This window comes from Vespa crabro, chromosome 2, assembly GCF_910589235.1.
Source record: "Vespa crabro chromosome 2, iyVesCrab1.2, whole genome shotgun sequence".
NCBI lineage: Eukaryota > Metazoa > Arthropoda > Insecta > Hymenoptera > Vespidae > Vespa > Vespa crabro.
The window spans coordinates 5,192,900-5,218,217 of NC_060956.1; the positions used below are offsets into that span (position 1 = coordinate 5,192,900).

The 25,318-nt window shown below is 35.2% G+C and overlaps 1 long non-coding RNA gene across 1 annotated transcript in view; it reads right to left on the bottom strand.

The window, feature by feature from the left end:
- Nucleotides 1-18,903, bottom strand: part of LOC124421953 — a 54,974-nt gene extending 36,071 nt beyond the window's left edge. The window contains exon 1 of the long non-coding RNA XR_006941771.1: nucleotides 18,735-18,903. This is a non-coding gene — a long non-coding RNA (uncharacterized LOC124421953). The remainder of the gene's footprint in view (nucleotides 1-18,734) is intronic.
- Between the last annotated feature and the right edge of the window lie 6,415 nt (nucleotides 18,904-25,318).

Below are 25,318 nucleotides of genomic sequence, written 5' to 3' on the forward strand. Positions count from 1 at the left end.
TTAGCACCGGAGCATCGTTACTATTTATATACCTGATTATTACGCGGTACGACTTCCAAGCGTACGTTGTTGCGTGCGAGCTAATTACTTCGGCCGATACTTCAATTTTAATCATCGACTCGTCTCTATTACTGTTCTCTCTGTCTCTTTCTCTTTCTCTTTCTCTTTCTCTCTCTCTCTCTATCTATCTCTCTCTCTCTCTCTCTCTCTCTCTCTCTCTCTCTCTCTCTATATCGTTTTTTCTCATGGACACTATTATGTAATATAAGTTCTTTTTCGAAGCCGAGAGCAAATCGATCGAAACAATTAATTGTTACGCAAATCATCGTCGAATATAGGCAATGTTCGTCATCGATCGATGATTTACGTGAAACCGCGAGATCTGTTCTTGCTTATATTATAGAGATGAAAAAAAGGAAAAAAGAAAAAAAAATGAAAAAATAAACAAGAAAGAGAGAACATTCATCCATCCATCCATCCATCCATCCATCCATCCATCCAGTCATCCATCGAACGTTTAGATAGACAGATTTGTTAAGGTGCAGCAGGTTCATAAATGAGAGCCCCACCTCATCCGCTGACCCGAGTCAGAAAGACTCACCGGAAGCGAACGATTTGGTCTCTTTCACAAAATGTTTCGCCACGACCTCGTGCACGCTTGATATAATATCGAGCCATCCTACGGGCCTATCGGAACACCGACATTATGCGTAATTATCCAAGGACTTTGAGTCGTTTATATGTATATATATTTATCTCTCTTCCACCGTCAGATATTCGATTTGAGAAACGACGAATAAATATTATCTATATTTTTACATATATATATATATTTATATTAGAAAAAATAGATAATAATCGCTATATAATTTCAATAAATATTAACGTTTTACGTTTACTTACAATTTGACATACAGTTAAAGTTAGATAATTCGTCAATGTTTATTTTTATTTAAATTTTATATTTATTTTTCGAATTATCGAATAATAAATAAATATTCATTTAACATATTTCTAAATTCCAACAGATATCTTAGATATTTAATTTCTACGTCTTCTTTTTTGTTTTTCTTTTTATTTATTTTTCTTGTAAATAACAAACAAAGAAATATTATCATTCCTAGATTATTATTCAAAGATTAAGCGAATGCTCCATTTTCAATGGTATTTAGAATAATTATTTCTTCTTTTTTCCTTTTTTTTTTCTTTTTTTTTATTTTTTTGAATCTTTTCTCCTTTACACTCGATCGTCGAATAATGCAAATCCTTTTATTCGCATAAAGTTAAGAGTAAAAGGGAATAAGAAAAGAGAGACCGGACAAGACGGGTCGTTTTCTCGTCGTTCGTCATAGGAAGAAGAGGAACAACGCGTCGTCGTCTGTGAGTATCGTCGGAAGTGGGCAGGTATAATAAAATCGCGACACGTATCGTGCGTGCCTGCAAAAACATATTTTTCATTGCGTTCCAGGAAGTTCGCTTATTAAAGGATCTCCCCCTGTCTCTCTTTCTCTCCACGTTGCTGAGAGAGGCGCGATCACGAGACGCCTCTTGGACTCAACCGTCAAGTAAAACGTGCGACGAATGGCCGGCCCGATAAATGAGGCAATAAATTCTCTTGGATATAACCGAAAGTTACGCGAACTCTCCCGTCTCCCTCCTTCCTCTCTCTCTCTCTCTCTCTCTCTCTCTCTCTTACTCTCTCTCTCTCTCTCTCGCTCGCTCGCTCGCTCGCTCTTATCTTATTTTTCTTTTTTTCCCTCTCATTTCTCGAAAGTAAACTCGAAGAAAAATGTTTAATTAAAAAAAAAAAAAAAAAAAAAAAAAAAAAAAAAAAAAAAAAAATGTACAAAGACGAAGAAAAACAAAAGAGAATGGAAAGAAGAAAAATAAAAGAGAAATTGATAGCAATATTAAATCGTCCGTAACGATTTCAAATTGTTTAATGTTAATAAATTACGAGAGAGGAGAGAAAAAAAAAAAAGAAAAAAAGGAAATCGCTCGAGATCGTTAGATGAAAGAAAGATGGCGGAAGTGTTGAAAGTGTTAAAGAGAGTAACTCGAAAGAAAGGTTACTCGATTCTGGTCTGAGCGAGCTCTTAATGCATTAAAGCAAGAGGTAATGCTCGCTTACTTGTATTAGCATAAGGTTCTTAAATAATATATCACCAGGATGGCAGGATCGGAGCAGACCAGCGATAAGAAGTAACTTCCTGCGGCGCGTACACGCGTGCCCGTAACCGCAAACTCGAGGCCGCATTGCGCGCGTTAATAGCGTATGTATGCTTCTTCAAGAGAGAAAGAGAAAAAGAAAAAGAAAGAGAGAGAGAGAGAGAGAGAGAGAGAGATGGAGAGAGAGAGAGAGGAGAGAGAGAGAGAGAGGTATAGGATGAGAAAAAGAAAAGAAGAAAAGAAGAAGAAGAAGAAGAAGAAGAAGCGAGTCTCTCTTCTGCCGATCGCGTATCAGGGGCGGATTAAAAGAGGGCGCGCGAGGCAGTGCTTGTTTTTTGCCTTCGCCGATTCATTCTCCTTAACTCGGTTGCCGATCGCGACTTGCCGAGGAACTCGAGAGCACCAATGTAGCTTCGATCTGAGGATAACGCGATACTCGGTAAAACGAATCGAACGAGAAGAGCAAAGGCAAGAAATCGAATGAGAACGACGCGATCTACGACGACGAAAGACCAAAGTGAAAACGATCCCTCGTTAACCTCCCCCTCCCCTCCCCCCCACGTATAACCTAATTTTTTTCTTTCGTACCTTTTTTCTTTCCTGTTTTCCTGTTTTCTCTTTTCCTTCCTGTCATTTTTCTTTTCTTTTCTTTTCTTTTCTTTTTTCTTCTTCTTCTTCTTAATTCACACCCGGCTAAAAAAAGAAATTTAAATATGCTCGGCACTTGGTTAAGCGTAATTAATATTGAAATTGATTTTCTTTCGAAATAATTTGTGAATGGTTATATTAGAGAATTAACGAGTGTTAATGGTAATAATATTTCGTTTATATATATATATATATGTGTACGATATTATGATTAAAAATTGAGCAGGTGATGTCATTAATAATTTAAAAAAATTTTCTATTCTGTTCTAATCTAACCGCGTTGATTGTCTTCTACGTTTGATTTTCTACGATGACACTTTTAATCCCTTCACGAATTCTACTTTCGATGAGACTACAACACACGATATCCTCGTATGCGGGCTCTAACTGATTAGCAGGGCCTACGAAAGAGAAGAAAGAGGAAAGGTGAGAGAGAAAGAGAGAGAGAGAGAGAGAGAGAGAAGCTTGTATTTTTCGAGTAAAACCGCGGAGTGTACTCATTAAGATACCACGAGGTCCCAATAACGGGTTGGTAACAAGAGCCGACCGATCAACCGGGGGATACGATGCGGATGACGCACCATAAACACGAGATCCATGTTCCGGGTGTCTCTGTATTATGATAGCTGCGGTGGAGCCCTTTTCCTGTAGTATTCTACCTCAGCGAGTTCCCATCAGAAGGACGGTTTTATGAGGACGGGAAGGAGAATATCATATATCCAACCATCCGAACCGATACGTGCTGTTTTTATTAAAGGTCCGCCTTCGCCTTTACGGAACGATCAAAGTGGAACCATTGGGAACTATTGTACTCATCCCAAAAAGCTCTCTTTTCTACCTGTGGATAAAAGCATCCCGACGAATCCCTTATTTTCGATTAAACTTAGCGACCTGATAAATCTAAAAAAAAGCATTGGAAGAGGCCAATTCGAAAGGGGGAAAGCGAAAACAAAAAAGAAACAAACGAAAACAAAAAAAAAAACGAAGAGAAAAAGGAAAAAAAAGAAAGAAAGAAAGAAAGAAAGAAAGAAAGAAATCGCTTGATTTTTAACGCGATCGGAGTCAAATATAAAAATTATCATTTAATGGGCAATAACGAGTATCCAAATAATTGCTTAACAGCTTAATAGCTTATTAAATCGATGAACAACTTTTTAAATAGGGATATATGTTAATACTAAAAATCATAAGGTAACAAAATTGATAAGGATTAGAAACGTGACTTGGAAGAGGCCAATTCAAATGGAAAGGCGAGCTGGCCTTTCGAGAGACGTCAGCTCGATCGGCATCGAGCCTGAGCATTACCATACGCGGGCGAGCACTTCCGCGTGGCTTTCACCTTTTGTAAGAGGCCGTGTGTGTAAGCAGGTTGCCGTAATGGCACCTGGAACAATAATGCCTCGGTTTAGCGCCATAGAGTTGTTCTGGCCGCGGGGATCTGCATGCATTAGGTACAGTGAGAACTACCTAACTCAAGGTAGATGAGAGGATCGGTTTCGATGCTATCGGCCTTTGCCACCCGTGGCTTCTCTTCCGTTCTGGCCACGAGCGCGCGGCTTGCGAGTTGCCCTCCTCTTCCTCCCCCACCTTCTCCGCCTATTCCTCCTCCTCCTCCTCCTCCTCCTCCTCCTCCTCTCTCTTCTTCTCTCCTCGTACCTCGCAACGGCACCGGCTAAATTAGCCCCGCTCAATGCCGACTCTTGAGCAACGTGAAAACCCGAATAAAAAGATAAGATAGATAAGTTTCTAAAAAATGACGTTAACTTGGAATTTTGCAATACACAATTACATATTTCCTTATGTTTTCCATTAACCAAAAGAATTAATTTCTTTTTATAATTTATCGATAAAAATGTACATATTATAACGATTAAGGTGGGACCTCGTTTCGAGAATGAAATTTGATACAAGTTACTCTGAGTCTGAATTATTAGAGGTTAAAAAAAAAAGCTATTACTATTTTAGAATTGGAATGAATATTTGGGTAGTAACAGTTAATTTAAAAAAGAGATAAAATTTTACACACATATATATATATATATATATATAATATACTATATACACATACACGTACATATACTCAATCCAACAAAGACGAGTTAACATTTAAATACGGCAGGTTATTTCTTTGAAAGTGAAAGAAAGATCGTTATCATTGGCACACGCTGAAAAAGAAAAAAAAAGGGGGGAATAAAAAGTAAAAAAAAAAAAAAAAAAGAAGAAGGAGAGAGAAAAAGAAAAGAAAAAAGTACAAAAAAAGAAATAGAAGTGGAAGAAGAGTATAGGACGAAGGATCGCGTTCTCGTGCAAGATTTTCCAAGATGCTCCGCATAATACTGACATTTATAACAGTGGCCTATCTACCCCTTACCGGTGTAAGCATCGTGACTCTTATCGTCGAGCACGAATGTATAATAAGCGCGGCAAGACCGCGTCAACCCCCGTGAGCCGTGCGTTTACGTGTTTGATCTATGATCTTCCGGTGATCTTATCGGATGGTCACGATGAACGGGGGACGGGAGGAGAAAGAGGAGAGAATGCAAGGCTGAGGGAACTACTACTACTACTACTACTACTAGCTATAAGGTTAGTAAGAGAAGTGCTACCTAGGCTTCCTTCGGTTTCCTTCGCTTTGAAACTCGCGTGTTCGGACGAACCTATTGCCATCCGCCTCGAAATTCTCGAGGATTCTCGCCGACACGTAGCGCGATAGACGAAGGAAGTCTGAATATTCACTCCGAAAATTCTTCCTTGCGCCTAAGGGACTCCTTACTGTAATATAGAATGAATCGTGCGTTTAACATGCACGTTTCGAATAACTCTTTTGAAAATCGTTTCTTATAAATATATATAAAAGAAAAAATCGTCGCGTAGAAAAATCGAACTTTCTCTTCTTTTTTCTTTTTTTGTTTTCTTCTTCTTCTTTTTCTTTATATATATATATATATATATATATATATAACTTTCTCTCTCTCTCTTGTTTGATTTTGTTTTTTTTTCCCTTCCTTTTTAAAGAACGTTACAATAATGGGAACATTTAATGCAATGAATAAATTTGAAGTTATTCAAGGTAATAAGATGAGAATTTTAAATGTCTCGTATATTGTATAACTTGTGATTACGAAAGAAAGAATAAAAAAAAAAAAAAAAAAAAAGGAAAAAGAAAAAAGAAAGAAAAAAGAAGAAAAAAAAATGAAATTCCTCGTGTTTTATGCGACATTCTTGGTGACATACTACGAAGGATAGAATAAATTAATTAAAGCCTAACGCGTTATGATTACCCACTGGACGTCTATTAATTAAAATCCATGACTTTCACTTAGTCATGTTCGATTGCCCGTTAAATTCCGAAAGAGAGTATTCGTACGAGAGATATACATTACGTACATACATACATACATACATACATACATACATACATACATACATATATATCGTACTTATGTTAGTAAAAACTTACATACGTAGCTTTTGAAAATGAGGGATATAAATAAATCATTAGGCCAACCCAGGCGATTCCTATTTTCTTTTTTACGTTTCTTTTTTTTCCATTTTACTTGCTTGCTTACATTTAATCTCGAATCTCCAGTGTTACGCGTATAACTCGTGATAGATATCCACATTTTCTCTCTCCCTCTTTCTCTCTCTCTTTCTCTCTCTCTTTCTCTCTCTCTTTCTCTCTCTCTCTCTCTTTCTCTTTCTCTTTCTCTTTCTCTTTCTCTCGAAGTAAATATAGATTTGATCTTGCGGCTAAGCTAATCGAGGGAACTCGTGCCACGTATGAAGTCACGGCCTACCTATTTGTTGTTACTACCAAGTTTATTAAGTTAATAACGACGGTTTATTTAAGGCACCGGCCACGCGTGGCTCGCGATTCATCACCGTTTTACATTGTTTACCAAACGTCATAACACGACATTCCCGCCAGATTAATGACCACACTTTCCGTTCCCTCATTTCACCGGTTGAAAGCAAACTGCCTATATTTACTATTACGGCACGCCGTCTGTTGAATATCATCGACCGACCGAGCTTAGCTTCTTCTTTTTTTCTTCGTTTTCTTCTTCTTCTTCTTCTTCTACTTCTTTTTATTTTTATTTTATTATTTTTTCTTTTTCTTTCTGTTTTACTGATTTTTTTTCTTTTTCTTTTCTTTTTTTCTTTCTTTCTTTCTTTCTTTTTTCCCCATTCTACGTACTGATGTAGACAGTTCTCTCCAGTGCAGACCTCTCGCTCATTAGATTCTTACATTCGGTAACGTGGTAAACATCCAAGGAAATTGCCTCTGCCCACCCCTCACCCCCGGCCCTCACGTGCCCACCTTTTCTTTCCCCCCCCCCTCTTCTCGATCGGACTTCTCACGAGATTAATGATCTTTTCTCTTTCAAACCAAACGGAAATCCGAAAGAAGTTAAGAACGTTAAGAAGAACTAGATCGAATTTGGATTTGAACGTAATTTTCTTCTGTAATTGATTAGATTGAAAATAAAATAATATAACGAATGAACGAACGCGAATGAACAAAATCGGATATAATGATACAGGGGGATATAATTGATTTTACGAAGTTTCGTAACATTATCGAATAATTTTCAATTAAGGAATGATCGTTAGAAAATTAGAAAGGGGACAAACTAATGCTATATAAGTGATTCGATAATTTAAAGTAATAAAAATAGAAAGAGATAGAGAGTTAAATGTAACGTAATGTAACGTAACGTAATGTAACGTAACGTAATGTAACGTAACTTCTTCGAAGAATCGCAGCTCGGCTGTAAGCCTAATATGTCGTAAGTAAGATCGTAGGAGGGGGTGCGAACGCTATAATGGAAAGGATATTAAGAGAAAACCAGTCTGAGCCATATATGCGTTTGACCCATTATGCGACTAAAACGAGGATCTTTTTTATTACGTCGGACCTGACGACGTATGGTTCTTTCCTTTGCTCTCTGTGTATAAGTATTTGATCATTCGACTGTTATAAATTTAATTAGAATTTTTAAACGATTACTTATATGCTTCTTCACTTGTAACCTTATTACGCGATTAACGTTGTACGATTAAAGCGTATATAGATATAATTTCAATGCAAAAATTGTTTTTCTTTTTTTTTTTCTTTATACGAATAATATGCTATTTCTCTCTAACTTATTATTTTTTCATTTTTATTTTTTTCTTTTCTTTTTTTTTCTTTTTTCTTTTCCCCCCTTTATTTTTTTCTCCTTCAGATTTCTTGCTTTATAATTTTGCTTGAATATTAATTAATGAATATCATAAGAGTTAACTTTCATATTTATTATTTTAAATATTATATAAACTTAATATAACGAATGATACAAGATATGTTCGATGAATTATCAAATAGAAAAAAAAAAAGAAAAAAAAAAAGAAAGAGAGAAAAAATTATTTGCAATAAATTAACAGTTCGTTTTTTTTTCTTTTTTTCTTCTTTTTTTTTCTTTCTTACGCATCAAATCGACGGTTATGGTCAAAATAGGTAGTTTGTAACTACTGAATTAGCCAAACGATCACTATGTCAGCGGTAATAGTGACGAAGGACTACGGGAATTGATTTAACCATAGGTTATGAATTCTTAAGATTATGGCTCCAACGATGAAAACCGATTGCATACTCGCTTTTAACTTTCTCTTTCTATCTTGACTTCTTCTTCTTCTTTCTCCTCCTTTACTTCTTCAACTTCTTCTTCTTCTTCTTATGTATATGTATATTCCATAAATGAGACCTGTCGCGTCGAGTCGTTCTCGATTGGTATAATGTTCCCGTCAAGGTATTCGCGAAGATTTAATGTCAGCTTGTCAAACGATGTTACACACGGATACGACAGCCTCTCTATTACTTTCTTTTTTTTTAATCTCTCGACTCTCTAAAAATATTCTCTCTCGAATTTATATATATATATATATATTTTTTATATTTTTGGTTATTTTTTTTTTCATTTTTTTTTTTTTTACGCAACGATCGACCGACCATATTTTCCAGCAGGCCAGTGGTGCTGCTGGGTGGTAGTGGTGGTTGCTTCAAAAGCGAGTCGTAAAAAAGGGCTTTCTTTTTGTTCGCGAGATAGATAGATAGATAGATAGATAGATAGATAGATAGAGAAAGAGAGAGAGAGAGAGAGAGAGAGAGAGAGAGATGCAACAATGCAGCAGCTACATCGAATGTCGATAAACGAGCTGACTTGTCAGTCGATAGAAACTCCGCTTCCGGTTGTCCAAAGCGAATCGTGGTCATTGTCCCCGTCGATGGATGCGTCCGAGTTTTTTAATGCGACTTTGATGCTGACTATGGTCGATCCTAACACACCACCAGTCTCTCTCTCTCTCTCTCTCTCTCTCTCTCTCTCACTCTCTTTTTTTTTTTCTCTTATTTTCTTCGAGTCGAGAAAAACTTATAATGAATATTAATATTGATATATAATACATTTAATATTGTCAACGATTATGGGACATGTCATTGATGAAACTTCATCAGAAATTTCCAAATCTCAATTCTACGATTAAAGATTTACGAATGAAAATAGGAAAGATTTTGTAATTCCTTTTGTTTTTATCGATCAGACTCATTTTACAAAGTTACAATGCTAAATTTAATATGTTAATTTGACAATTTTAATTAATTTTTAAATAATAATAAGAAAACAATAAAAATATGTAACATAATTTACTCATCGTGTATACTTCAATTATATTTCTATCACTGTGATCTAATTAATGATATATTAAACGATTGATTTAATCGTAAAAAATCGTATAATCCTAAATTAATATTGATAATTAAATATCTCAATCAGAATCATATAAAATATTGCTTGTAACATTATATGGATGAGTGTTGTTAAATTGATTGATGCACTTTTAATTATTGCCGATGTATATATACACACACACACACACACACACACATATATATTCACATAAATACACACACATACACACATACATATATATAAATGTTCGGTTCACATAAAAAAGTAATTCATAAAACAATAGATAGAAAAGGAAAAGTCAAGTTTAAGTTCGATAAAAGTGAAAGATTAAGCTCGAATGTCGGATCGAATGAACGCAATAAGAAACCATAGGTGAGAGATAGATTCTAGAAAAGGGTTAGGGTCAGGACAAGGGCCAGGGCCGTAAGACGAAAGAGCTAAAAAGTGCACACGACTGACTCGAGTTAAAAAGAGAGAAGATAGAAAAAAGGGTGGAAAGAAAAAGATAGGATAGGTGAAGGATAAAAAAGAAAAAGAAGAAGAAGAAGAAGAAGAGAGGAGGTTGAGATGGAGGAGGAGATGGTGGTAGAGGAAGAAGAAACGTCGAAGGTAAAGGAAGGTGGAGGGCATCTGCCTCCTTACAATTAAACGAAGCCTCGGAAGCCCTCGAAAGCAAGCGGCCGTCGAGCAGTCAACAGCTGCGCATCTGAATACTAATTTGAAATGTTTACACACCCGCGCGGCGCACTTACACTTCAGCCGGCACCCACGTTTCTTAGAGACTATTTCTTTCTCTGTCTGTTTGTATCTATCTCTATCTCTATCTATCTCTTTCTCTCTCTTTCTCTCTCTCTCTCTCTCTCTCTCTCTCTCTCTCTCTCTCTGTTTTTATCTTTCTTTCTTATTTTTTCTACCATTGCTCTGTCTCTAACGATAAAACACAACGAGAAAGTCGCTAATGGTTTCAGTCTTCTTCTACGAAGAGACTTGTCCTTTAACAAATGAAACTAACCCATCGTATTTAATGTTGACTCCTCACGTTGATTCGTCTCCTTTAACCCTTTAAAAGGTATTACAAAGAAAGAAAGAACATTATGAGGGAACGAAACATTGTATAGATATTTATTTATAAAATTAATAAGAGGAAATAAATCCAATGAGAATTTCATTATAATAAATTTCTTTAAGAGTTAAAAAATCCGTTATTAATCATACGTTTTCCTAATCGATAAATAATTTTTTTTCATTGCTCACTCCACGCACATATAACGTCGTAAAACTTAATAAAATTCGTGATCAAGATTAAATATATTTATATATATATATATATATATATATATATATATTTAATCTTACTATATATATATATTTAAATATATATATATGTATATATATATATATATATATATATATATATATATATATGTATATACATACTATCAAATCTTAAGATTTCATCTTTCTCTTTGTAATAATTAAACACGGCACTTGACTTGTCAGCCCTTTTTCCCAAATAACTTAAGCGCGTGCCAGCAACCCACCACCACCGTCCCTATCGAAAGGTCCCTCTTATTTTTGGTTGGGCTCATTTCCATAGCGATTTCACGGCTGTCGCGAGCTCCCCAATAAAAGCTACGGTCAAATATTTATGAAGATGTAAGCGTTATTTTGATAAGCAGACCTGAATTGATATCGGCTACCCTTTTTCGTAAGGCATTTTACAGAAGGCCAGAGGGGCTTCTCGAAAGTGCGAATATAAACGCGTCCACGCTTTTCACCCCTAGGGGGTTCAGGGAATAAGATCCGATTCCTGTTTCAATATCCTTTGGAGTGAGTGAGTGACTGAACGAGAGAGAGAGAGAGAGAGAAAGAGAGGGTGAGAGTGAAGACCGAGTCAGATGGATGAAATATGTCAAACGAAACTTTTCGACACAGGACATAATCGAAAACGAATAGCAAATATGATTTGATCGACGATGATCGTCTTATGATATTTTTTCTAAGCCATATATTTCTAAGCCACATTATTAATCCGATAAAATCGAAAGAAAAGGTTTTACATATCGCGCATATACATATATATATATATATACATATGTATGAGTATATGTATATTAGAACATAAGTTTGTAAACGGTAAGATAAAGGATGTCACATAACTTTCCTAATTCATGAATATGAAAAATATGGTATATGATAAAGAAAAAGAAGTACGTCAACTGAACGTTATATCCGATACCAATGAAAAGTTCAAAGCTTGCATAAGATAATATGAATTGTTGTGCGAACTGCATATGAATATACATAGATCGCGATTTATTTACCTTACCGCGGTTTTTTACTTGAAAGATTATCTGTATTCATACATAAGTCATATATTTTTAGAAGGTCGTGCTGTTATTCCCATTACGACTTTGTTACAAGAATGAAAAATGGATAAATAGTTTCTTTTAAAAAGTTTTAATATTAATTGTAACATCAAAGACAAGTTACATATTAATTAATTCTTAAGAAAATAAATTGATATTTTTATATATATATATATATATATATATATATATATATATATATATCTATATAATATTCTTAATAATAACTTTACGATATTTTAATCTATTCTATTTTAAAAATTTAGATCCTTTGATACTTTTCTAGATTATATTAACTAATATAAATGAGAGATCAAGGATGAAAATCGAAATGATGAAAGAGTTTAACAGAGTAAACATGAGAAAATGACGATTATGACAAATTTTTGTTATTAGTGTTTGCTTAATGATGTTATTTCCATAAAATATCATTCTGTCAAAATTTCTGATTTTTATTATATTTTTAAAGAGTAATGTGAGTTATAGAATACAATTCGACGTGACAGGATTGGACAAAGTAGAATCAGAACGAATAAAATCGAACAAAAAAGAAAATGATCGAATAAGATCGAATATGATCCGATAGGATCGAAAAGGATCGAATTGGATCAAAAAATATAAAAAAGGACTGAATAGGACTGAAGTAAATCGAACTGAATCGAATAAGACTAATAACGATCGAAAAAAAAATCGAATTGAATTGAATTGGATCGATTTGAATCGAAAGAGATCAAATATGATCAAATAGGACCGAAATGGATCGAATTGGAACGAATTGGGTCGAATAAGAACGAAAGAGATCAAATACGATCGAAAAGGACCGAATAAGTTTAGGACCCAATAGGACCCAATTGGATGGACTAAAAAGGATTGGATAGTATCAAATAGAACAGGATCGAAAAGGACAAATCAGAAAATAGCACTACAGATTCTGTTCAGCTCAGCATCGTTCAATTTTATTCGACTCACTTCAATTCAGCACGGATCGGTTCGACTCATCTTAGTTCAGGTGAGGTTAGACAGGTTGAGTACGAGTTAGATCGGCTTGACTAGTTCGGCCCATCTTGGCTTGGCACGGGTTGGCTTGGCTTACCTCAGGTCAACTCGGACAATTCGGGTCAGGACGGGTTGGGTCGAATTGGGTCGGCTCGGCTCAGATCGGCTCGGCTCGGCTCGACTCGGTTTACCTCTGAATTGCGTATGGGCTTTAGTCTGTGGTTTTGATTTAGGTTTTGAATGTGGTTTTGTCCGTGGTTACGTCTGGGATTTTGACTCTAATCAATCGTATTTGATCCTGCACATTCTAATTCAATCTTTTTCAATTTTGTCCGATCCTATTTGATTCTATTTAAACTTATTCGTTCGTGTTTAATACTGTCCGATCATATTCGATCCTATTCGATCCAATTCGATACTTTTCAAATTTGTTCGAATCCGTTCGATCTATTCGATCCTGTTCGATCTTATTTGATCCTATTTGGTCTGATTCAGTCCTAATAGATCGTGTTCGATTTTATAAGATATATTTCGATTCTATTCGGTCCTATTCGATCCTATTTGATCCTATCGGTCTTATTCGATCCTATGCGATCCTATTCGATCCTATTCGATCCTTTCAGCAGCAATTATTTATTATCTAATAAAAAATTTAATATAATAATTAAAATTTTCATTGTGATGTTATAAAAATTAATGTTTATACTCCATACGTATATCGAACGTTTCATTTCTTTTTTCAATTTTTAACTATATTCAACCGACCAACTTTTTTGAAATTTTTATCAATGATAGATAGATTGAGTATTACTTTTGATTTTTTAAATGGATATCAATCAAAGGATTGTTTGCAGAATTTGCGTCCAATAAATCAATAATTTTTTTTCCTATTTCCTTAATAATTGTATTACAATTTTAAAACAAATATATGAATTAGAACAGATATATAGCCATTTCTTCGTTTTCTTTTTCTTTTCTCTTTCAGATATCCGAAATATTAACGGAGGAAAAAAAAATAATAAAGTTTAAGACTTCTTTCTTTTGATCCTTAAATGAGTGGATAGAGATCTGAAATTTCACAGGATAGAGTTTTAAGAAACAAAAATCATCCTGTACAGTTTCTTAGTAAATAATAATAACAAAAATTGGCAGGAAAAGAGAGGGAGAGAGAGAGAGAGAGAGAGAGAAAGAGAGAGAGAGAGACTACTTATCCCGCTAGGCACTTTGTCGAATTATTTACGGAGTAAACGAACTATGTAGATTGTAAAAGGGAAACTCGATTCGATTTCGCGGGAAGAGAAAAATGACACGCATTTTCATAAATTTCCAAAGGCTTAATACTTTATGCATGCAGGATCGCGGATTTGTCTCGGTAATCTGAGAATGTCCACGTGCGGAGATCGACGCCTAGCATAGAAGCACAGTAACATCGACAACTTCTGCATAGGATCGTACAGGGCACCCTTTTTGATCCGCCCCTTCGACTAAAACTACCCCCGTTGCGAGCGGACCTTTCCAAGAGAGCGACTATTTCTCTCTCTCTCTCTCTCTCTCTCTCTCTCTCTCTCTCTCTATCTCTCTCTCTCTTTCATACACACGTTCTATCTCATTTTCTCTCTTTTCCTCTTATAGAGTCTAGAAATGGCACGCGTAGGGTGTTGGTGGTAGCAGACACGTGCGTCGAAGGGTGGACCACCCCTGCTTTTGCTCGTCTGCAAGGTGCCTCTCTCTCTCTCTCTCTCTCTCTCTCTATTTCTGTATGCTCATTGTACGCCAACATTCGCTACGCTATTTTATTAAAACATACGACATCTCCGATTCAAACTCCTCTCTTTCCCATCTCCCTCTACCTCCTCCCTCGCTCCCCCCCCCCTTTCTCCTCACCTCTTTATCTCTTTATCTCCATCGAATTTTAATCTTTAACTTCTTCTATGCTGTTTTCCATTCCTTTTTTCTTTTATATACATTACTTATAATATACTGAACGAAAAACTTGTTTCAACAGTCATTCGGTAATAAAAACGAAAAACGACAAAAAAAAAAAAAAAAAAGAAAAAAAAAAGAAGAAGAAAAGAGAGCAAATCTTCTTTCATGATTTAATGATAGAGATAATAATGTTATCCGTTCGATAGAAATATATAAAATTTTTTATGAAGGAGAGCTCTACGAAATGTTTACAAGATGCAAGTCCCTCTTTCTCTCTCTTTCTCTCTCTCTCTCTCTCTCTCTCTCTCTCTCTTCTTTTTTTACTTTTATAGGGAGACCATATACCGACGATATAAAGCAGCTCCATTCGCGTCGATATACCAACCCGGCCAATCCAGGCTGACTCGATTTTCCTTTTATGTTATCAATTTGGATCCTCGTCGGTTCTCCCCTCCCCTTTCTCTATTTCTCTCTCTCTCTCTCTCTCTATCTCTCTCTCTCTCTTTCTCAATCTTTCTCTCTTTCTCTCTCGTACTATTCCAAGACGAGAAGCGCAGTATTTTGTACTTTATCGAGGGATATATCGCTGATTTTTCTTCTACATATTGATTTTACCGCGACGATAAGGTCTATCGGGGACCCCCTAACGTATTCCCTTTGATACTTCTTCGCATATACTTTCGTCAGTTTTACATCGATTCGGAAAGTGTAACTTATCGAAGATGTATTTGTGTGTTTGAGAGAAAAAGATAGAAGAGATATTGAGAGAGAGAGAGAGAGAGAGAGAGAGAGAAAGAGAGAGAGATGGATAGAGAAAACTAGCGTGTAGTTTTTGATGCTTTGACGATTCGAATGTTGTTACTCTGTCGTTTCGGATACCAGACAGCTTCAGACGATTTCATTCGAAAAATGCACACCAGCTTTTATATACTCTACCTTGTCTATCATATATACATACATATATATATATATATATGTACATATATATGTATATATATATATGTACATATGTATATATATTTCGATGTGTTCACGCGTGAAATTTGTGGACGAGCTCTTTGTTACTCGAACGAGAGCGAATTCGTGTTCGTTCTGTATACGTAGGATATATCGTATTTTTCGATTTTATTTTCTTTTTTGTTGTCGTTATTTTTTTTTTTTGTTTTGTTTTTTCTTTTTTTTTTTTTTTTTTTGTTCATTTGTTTAGATTTCGTTTGTACAGAAAAGACACAAAACTAGAAAAACGAATCATATCTCTTAATCGATATGCGCTAAACATATCGATTAATTTTAAGTTTTCAAGATAAGATGTGAATGTATAATTAATAATTAAAATAAACCGAGGGATACTTGTAATATCTTCGACGAAGTTACAATATCGTTGAATCATATTTATATAGACCGATATATACGTAAACCGTGTTCGATCAATCAATCGTACAGATTTTCGAGATAAAAAGTGAACGTGACAATGACAAGGGTAAAATAACTTAGACAAGTTCAATGAACGATCGAGATTATACGAGATTTCGTTAGAATATATTAATACGTTCGTCGAGTTCAAAGGATTACAAAAATATTCCTATAGATCGGCACGTAGTTTAACCCTTACCCCATTACCTCACCCCCTCCACTTTAGCCATCACCACCGCTATCACCGCTTCTCGTCACCCACTCTCCCACTTTTTCTCCTGTTTCTCTCTTTTCCGCGAGAATCGTTCGTTTCTTCTCGTTCAAAGAGAAAGAGAAAGAGAAAGAGAAAGAGAAAGAGAGAGAGAGAGAGAGAGAGAGAGAAAGAAAGATAGAGAGAGAAAGAAACTCACCCTTCCTTCACCCAAACTGCACCCCGTCTGGAAGTTCGCGAACAATAGTTTGAAAAGCACTGCCCTAGACAGTAATCCACTGAAATACTGGCCAGCGGAAACTGGATCCTAACTTTTAAAGAAATGAACTTCGTAATCTCTAACCATGCTGGTAGACTCGTCCGTAGCTTGCTAGAGCAGCCTATCTCCGAAACGAAACATTTTCGAAAGCGCCGAATATATATATATATATATATATATAAATTTTTTTCGTCGATTAACAAGTAACTTTCTCGACGGAAGTTGTTGCCAGAAACTTAGGAAAAAAAAAAAAAGAAGAAAAAGAAAAAGGAAAAAGAGGAAAATATTAAAAAACTTGTTGTACTCGTGACTCGGTAATGATATTCGATAATATTCTTTTCAACGTATACTTATAATTTTTTTTTAAATACTCCGAAAATGAATGTTTTCTTGTCTACAAAAAGGAGAAAAAGAAAAAAAAAAAAAAAGGAACAAAATTATTAGGTACTACAAGTTGACATTAATCTCTAGATATGAACTGCTAATGGATTTTTTTTTCCTTTTCTTTGTTTTCTTTCTTTCATTTTCTTTTTTTGTCTTTTTTTTTTTTTTTTTTTTTGAACGAATACATGAATAAAATAAGTTTTGTTAAATAGAAACGTATATTATCGGATACTGACGAAATGAACAAAAAGAGGATAAACGTGTTTCCTTTGTGACCCTCGATACTTCGACGAGAAAAAAGATACGTTACGTACTAATTGTAAGAGGAAGAAGAAGAAGAAGAAGAAGAAGGAGAAGGAGAAGAAGAGAAACGTAATCATTACATTTCGAGACGTTTTTATCATTAAAGAAAAATCATCGTAGTAACAATGTAATAGTTACATTTAACTCGTCGTTTAATCGTACACGTTACATGCCTATTCGAGATATCCTCAGAGTCGTGGCCGGAGATAAAACGATTCCATTTTCTCTGTGTAATCTCTAAAAGGCTTGCCGTTGATTTTGTCATCGTGAGTGAGTGAGTGAGTGAGTGAGTGAGTGAGTGAGTGAGTGCGTGCGTGCGTGTATGCATGAGTATGCGCGCGCGCTCCCATAAGTATACACGGTTTCTATCGGTGCTGCCGTTCTCTGGCCACGGCAATAATCGCTCAGGCTCCTCCGTTCGGCCGCTGCTCATGTAAACAGTTAATCTAAATCCCGAGCAAGCAACGATGTAATGTTATGCGCCGCGCAAGACTCATTATACTTGTAAACCAGTCTGAGCGTCGACCACAGATCAAACGTATACATATATATTATCCGTGCGCACTATTCGCACCCACACATACGGGGGAACACAAACGTATGTATATGTATATGTATGTGCACATATATATATATATATATATATATATATATATATACACATATACAAAGGAATATATTTTACACATTCTCCAGTGAACGAAGCCATTGGCCATAGGACGCGATCGATATATGTATATATAGATATATACATATATATATAGGTATGTCTATATATGTATGAAAATAGTTTACGTATGTAAGAGTATGTATATATCACGTGTACGTGTGTACGAATGCGCTTGAATGTGTACGCGTATATGTGTGGGTCGGACTATTGGCAACATTTGTACGCTGGACGCGAGCGCTTAGGCGACCGACTCAAAGAACGGGCCGATCTCTAACGTAAACTCGACTCGCGGACGTACGTTCTATCGATCCTTAAGCGCAACCTTCCCAAATGCATAAACTTAACTTTCTATCACTGTTTCCTTTTTTTCCTTTCTTTTTTTTTTCCTTTTTTTTTTTTTTTGATTTTCTTTTTCCTTTTAATTTCTTACAATTAATATTATCTTAAAAATGACGAGAGCCATGAATGTGATATTATATACCGATCCATCCATTTTAGATTTTGATCGAGTTTATAAATCGTACCAATTCATTTTATATTCCAATTCATTTTATTCTTCATTCCATTCCATTCTATTATCTACACGAATTAGTAACCGTACGAAGGAAGAACTTTCACGGAAAGAAGGTAACACGCTCGCGAAATACGCTCGTCTTACCAATAGCAAGCGAAGTAGTTAAACAGGGAATCCCATTCCTTAGCGAGTTTCCTCTTTCCCTCTGGTCCCTTCTCGTTCCTCCTCGTCCCACCTACTAACTCGAGAACAATGCTCGAGATCTGACGCGGATAAATCGATTTTTACGCGACATAACTTTCATACCAAGTTGAGTCTACCGGCTCCTCCCCCTCACCCTCGTCGCCCACCGCCATCACCACCACCACCACCACCACCACCATCACCATCAGCACTACCACCATTACATCTCCTTCCGTCTTCCTCCTTCCCTTTCCTCTCCTCTTCAATCCACTCCCCTTCTCTCCTCTCCTCTCCTCTCCTCTCCTCTCCTCTCCTCTCCTCTCCTCTCCTCTCCTCTGATCACCACTCCTCTCCTTTCCTCACTTCTCCTCTCTTTACTTCTCTTCGCTGTTCGTCGCGCATCGCTCTCACGAACTACAGTCTCCTCGTTCGCAAAGAGAGTGAAAAAGGACGGGGGTGAGGGGGGGGGAGAGAGAGAGAGAGAGAGAGAGCCGATGTTGTGTCGGCGGCGGCACGTTTACGTGGAATATTAGCAAAGCTAATTTGGTTTGATCTTCGAAGCTTTATACGTTCGACAGGCTACGTGCGTACGTATGTATGTATCCGTTCATGTGTGACACGTACGAGTGCACGCAACTGTCGAACGTGTCACAATGGCGCTACTGCCAATAATACTGGTGGGAGTTAACGAGACCGAGATGTGAGATTAAGGCGGTATGATCATCATCAAAAATTTTAATACAATGATTTATTTCTATACGTTTTTATGCATAGTTGAACCATTTGATAATCATTGTGAAATATTGTAAAAATGAATTTAAAAGAAAAGGAAGAAAGAAAAAGACGAGAAAAGAAAAAAGATGATGATGATAATAATAATAATAATAATAATAATAATAATAATAATAATAATAATAAGTAATAAACAATTTTTTGTTATTTCCAGATATAAGGAAATATTTGGAAATTTTTGTAACGAGCGTAAAATAAACAATTTGTGTGATAAAAAGAGGAAAAAAGATCAAGAGAATTTTTTTTGTGTCTTTTTCCGTTTTCTTCCTTTTTCCTATTTTTTTTCTTTTCTTTTTTTCTTCTTCTTCTTCTTATTCCTCCTCTTTTTTCTCATCTTATTACGTCCTTTTACAATAAATTTCTTCCATCTTTTTCCTACTCGGTTAAAAAGAAATAAAATGTACGAATCGTTAGTTGACCGAGTCAATGCTATTTGTTGTTTGCATAACTACGGCGCAATTTAAAACTAACTTATTAATATTATATTTTATATTCGCACGCGAATGAAGTAAAACTTGAAAAAAAAAGATAGACAGAGAAATAGAGAGAGAGAGAGAGAGAGAGAGAGAGAGAGAGAAAAGTACGCGTGCTTGGTTCATTCATAATTCATACATTGTTACACACGTCGTTGTCAGCGTCCAATCAATGCAAATATATTCTAGCTCAATGAATGTATTTTCATTTTTAAGTGATATTATACAAGAATATTGCATTCTAATTGAAATATGGAGTCTGAAATAAATCATGAATTATTCTCTGTGTTGTTTTCTCACGTCACGGAACTTCACGTTCGACTTTTTGGTAGCTGATTTACGGAGGTCATGACACACACACACGGACATACACACACGCGCGCGTTGAGAGAGAGAGAGAGAGAGAGAGAGAGAGAGAGAGAGAGACATAAACGGGTCTTGTCATTCCGATCGTTCCTCGAAACTTCTATTATTTAATCGTTCATATGCATATCAGATACATATCGTTCGTTCGGAATATATCAAGGTCTTCCTTTTCAGTCAGTGCACTTTAACCTATCGAATTTATACATCGATTTATCCTATACTAAAATCTTTCTTTCTTTCTTTCTTTCTTTTTTTTCTTTCTTTCTTCCTTTATACGACGATAAAAAAAAAAAAGATAGAAAAGGACGAAATAAGGAGAGAGAAGAAAAAATGACAAAAAAAAAAAAGAAGAAGAAGAAGGAGGAGAGACAAAAAACAAGACCTCGAATAAATTGAACAAATTATTTTGGTCGCCATCAGCGATCGGTGAAAGGCGCGAAATTTGAAATTCCGTCGATAAAAAAAAATATCGCCTTTGGCCGTTGACATCAAGAACTCGATAGTTCTCCCTCATTTCTTCGTTCTTTTTCTTCTTTTTTTATTTTTTTCCTCTCTCTCTCTCTCTCTCTCTCTCTCCACTCTTTTTCTTGAACTCTCCCGTGAATAAGTATAGCTGGTCGACATTCGCATATTACGATATTATCGATTCAACACGATGCATATGGTTGTCATTCGCCCGCATCTTCTCATGGGGAAGAAACGTATAATATACAATGCGTGAATACATACATACATCAGCAAGCAGATATACGGCAATTTGAATGAGTTAATATACAGAGGAGGCGCACAAGCGTGAGCGTAAACAGACACGTATGTATTATGTTTATGTGCTTCTAGAAACTAAAAACCGGGGCGGGGGGAAGGGAGAGAGAGAGAGAGAGAGAGAGAGAGAGAGAGAGAACTGGAGTCACTATTTTTCTTTTCCTTTTTTTCTTTCTTTTTTTTTCTATTTGTTCTTTCTACCCATTTTTTGGTTTCTCTGTTTTCTCGATCGATGTGGGACACGCTTTAAGCATTTTAATGCACGATGAAGGTTTGCATAATTCGATGCCAGTCATATGCTCGATACTTAAACCTCTACAATTGATAAAGTCATACACACACACACATACACACACACACACACACAAACACACATACACATAAACACACACTCATATAATCCATCTTCTTCCATTTTCTTCCTCGCAGGGAAATAAAAATCTTTCGATACATAAACGTTGTCAATATTGGCTAAGTACAAGTTTCAACTTGATGGAGTTCTTTTTTTTCTTTTTTTTTTTTTTTTTGTAGAGGAAAAAAAAAAGGAAAAAAGGAAAAAAAACAAGATTTAGGTTGCACACCGAGTTAATTGATTCATTTTCGAAATCTCGCTGCGACACCGTCGAATAAGTTAACGTCTATCTTTTTTCTTTTCTTTTTCTTTTTTTATTTATTTATTTTTTTTTTCTTTTTTTATTTATTTTTTTCTTTTTTTTCTTTGTTTTTTTTTTGAAAAAGGAAACTAGTGATGACAGAAGAGAGGAGGAAAAAGAAAAAAAAGAAAAAAAAGAAAAAAAAGAAAAAAAGAAAAAAAGATAACTCGACAATCGGTGTCTCCTTCGTTCTCGTTCTTTCACGAAGAAGTCGGTGCTACTTCAACGTTTAGCGGCCGTTCGCATGGTTGTCAGTCTTTCCGTGACACAAGGAATGCGAAAAGTGCGTGAAAGAATGTGGAGTAACTTCTAATGCCTCTAATACCTCGCACCGTGGCCGTCTTCGACAGAACCAGATGTGAATTGTAAGTCGGTATTCACCCTCCCTATATAACAGCTGCCAGCATCGAAGGCCACTGTTTCCATCGAACATAGCTAAGTTAGATATATTTTATGGATAGCTGTTACTACGACAGAATTACGAAGGATGCTCTATCTTTCTCTTTCTCTCTCTCTCTCTCTCTCTCTCTATCTCTCTATCAATTACCATTAACATTACTTATTTTTGGGTAAAAGGTCTGCATATGGCGACATACGGTGACATCATCTATTCCAATTTAGTACTCTCGAGCTAAATCGAGTTAATCTCCGAGCTACGATTTTCATAGTATTAGATGTTAACGGTAACTCGAGAACGAGTAAGGAGAAAACGTTAGAACATAGGAAAAAGAAAAAAAAAAGAAGCAAGAAAAAAAAAAAAAGAAAAAGAAAAGAAATTATATCCACTCCGAGATACGTAAACATTGAGTATAGCTCAATGAATATTTCATACGAATCTTATATCGATACGTGAAGGACGAACGATAGATTTTTCTTTTTCCTTTTTTCTTTTCTTCTTCTTTCTTTTTAAACGTACAAACGAATTTCTTCTTTTTCACTAACGAAAAGCGAAAACTTAGAAAGAGGAAATAGGGGTTGGAGCGAGCACTTAAACGATAAAGGAACAAGCCGGTAAATTAAATTTAGTTGCCGAAATAGTTCCCTTTTTTTTTCTTTTTTTTTTTTTTCTTTCTTTTTCTCCCGGAAAAGAATTTCTATTTCGGACGAAGTTACGATACTATAGACGAGTTCAAGGACAATTATCATCCCCTAAGCGTCCCCAGGCGCATGTCGCGATAAATCTCTAAGGAACTCGTAGTTTCCGCGATCGGAAAGGCGGAAACGTTGCGTCTCGTGTCCTGTCAAAACACGGAAAAGAAAAAGAGATAGGGGAAGAACGAAAAGAAGAAAGAGAAAGAGATAGAGAGAGAGAGAGAGAATAATGTTGACTAGACGATGATGATGTTGCCACGTGCAACCTTCCTCGCGCCCTCTTCTGTCATTCATAAATGCATTTCTCTCTCTCTCTCTCTCTCTCTCTCTCTCTCTCTCTCTCTCTCTTTCTCTCTCTCTCTCTCTTTCTCTCTATCTATCTATCTCTCTGTCGTACACACATGTACACACACACATACACACACACCCCATTGCGCTTTTGTACATAGGCGTGTGCACGCATACCAAGAGAAACACGACGTCTTCTTCGAATACGAGCACGCGACAAGCTGGCTCGTGCACGTGCTCGTCCCTGAGGAAAAAGAGGATGGAAACGATATTGTCCCGTTCAAAAGATCGACCATTCAATCTTCGCTTATTCTCATTGGTTAATCGTCATTATATATATATATATATATATATATATATATATATATATATATATTTTAGTGATGATAAGTTTATCATAACGTAATAACGATATAGATTTAAAATAAAAATTATTACCTTTAATCAATTAAATTCTTAAAATTTTTCTACAATCATATATCTCTAATCAACGTTTAGATATAAATTGTAATTTAGAAAATGTTTTACAATTGTCTTTTAGAAATTGTTGCAAATGCGAGTCTTTTAAAAATAATCTTTAATTCGTGTTAATACGATGAAAATGTATTGTGTAGATTTATGGAAAAGAAAAAAGAAAAAAGAAAAAAGAAAAAAAGAAAAAAAAGAAAATGTTAACGAGAAAGAATACATTCTAATAAGTACGTATCCATGTTATTATCTTTCTTCATGATTATTTTTATGATCGGTATAAAATTTTCCATTTTCTTCATACGTAGCGACGTGACTTTTTTTTCCTATTTTTTTCTTTTCATATTTTACGTCATCATTTATGAGCGTATTTATTATGTAAAAAAAAAAAAAAAAAGTAAAAAGTAAAAAACATTAAAAAAATTCTAAAATTAAACGTACTTATAATTTAACGTATGAGACTAATCATTTAACAATTGGATTTGAAAAATGATTGAAATTATGAACATTAATAATGAACATTAATATCGTTCATGGAGTACTTGACGACATAGTCTATTTAATTCCTTTATTTATGATCCATCGAAAGGAACGAGTCATCGTTAATGTCACGAGTTAAACAGCACATTAATTATCGTAAAGGAAAAGTTAAATATGTCAACGATAGCGCTTTTTAATGGAGTTAGAAAAATAATTTGCACAGAACGGCAAACATTACGCTGAATAAGCATAGAATATAATTAATAGTATTACAAATGGCCTCGTGCAATATACGCATTGAATTATTATGATAATATCAATTTATTGGAAAATTATACTAATCGAATTCTAATGTTCTTATACGTGACCAATAAAAAAAGGAAAAAAAAATAAGTTAACTCTCACACATATAAAACAATAAAATCATATATATATAGTTTATGTGATATATTATTAATGTAAATTGAATTATATAAGTATATATATTATATATATATATATATATATATATATATATATATATATACCTATATCAATATATATAAATCTTTTCGAAACGTTTGAAAATTATTTTTCGACAATCGAGAAGCTCGTTAGAATTAACCGAAGACCCACTTTTCCGAAAATTTGTGAAACCTGAGCCACGTTCTATAACTCCCCCATCTTTTCTACGAGGAAAGAGACGCGTGCTTCTCTCATAGATCAATAATAACTTTCGTTTTCACTATTGGCCAAAAGGGCCCCCCACCCACCGTCATCCGGGAAACGTTAACGACATCCGTATGTAGCAAATCGGTCGTTACCTTTTCAAAATATAACATGAATCATGCCTATCATCCGGGTACTTAAATAAGACTTTCATTGTCGATAAATTTAAGGCAGCTGGCATAATAATAGACGATAATAATATCTACTTTATTTCAATGATCTAAATTAATCATATATAATGTAATTATTTCACATATTTTAACAAAAATATATATTACACGGCATATGTATAATATATAAATTAAAAGAGAGAGAGAGAGAGAGAGAGAGAGAGAAGGAGAGAGAGAGAATGAAAAGATTTTTGATATCTAAACGAAAATTACATATTACATAAAATATCTCTAATATATAATTTAAAAAGAGAAAGAGAAAGAGAGAAAACATTGAACTTACATGATATAAC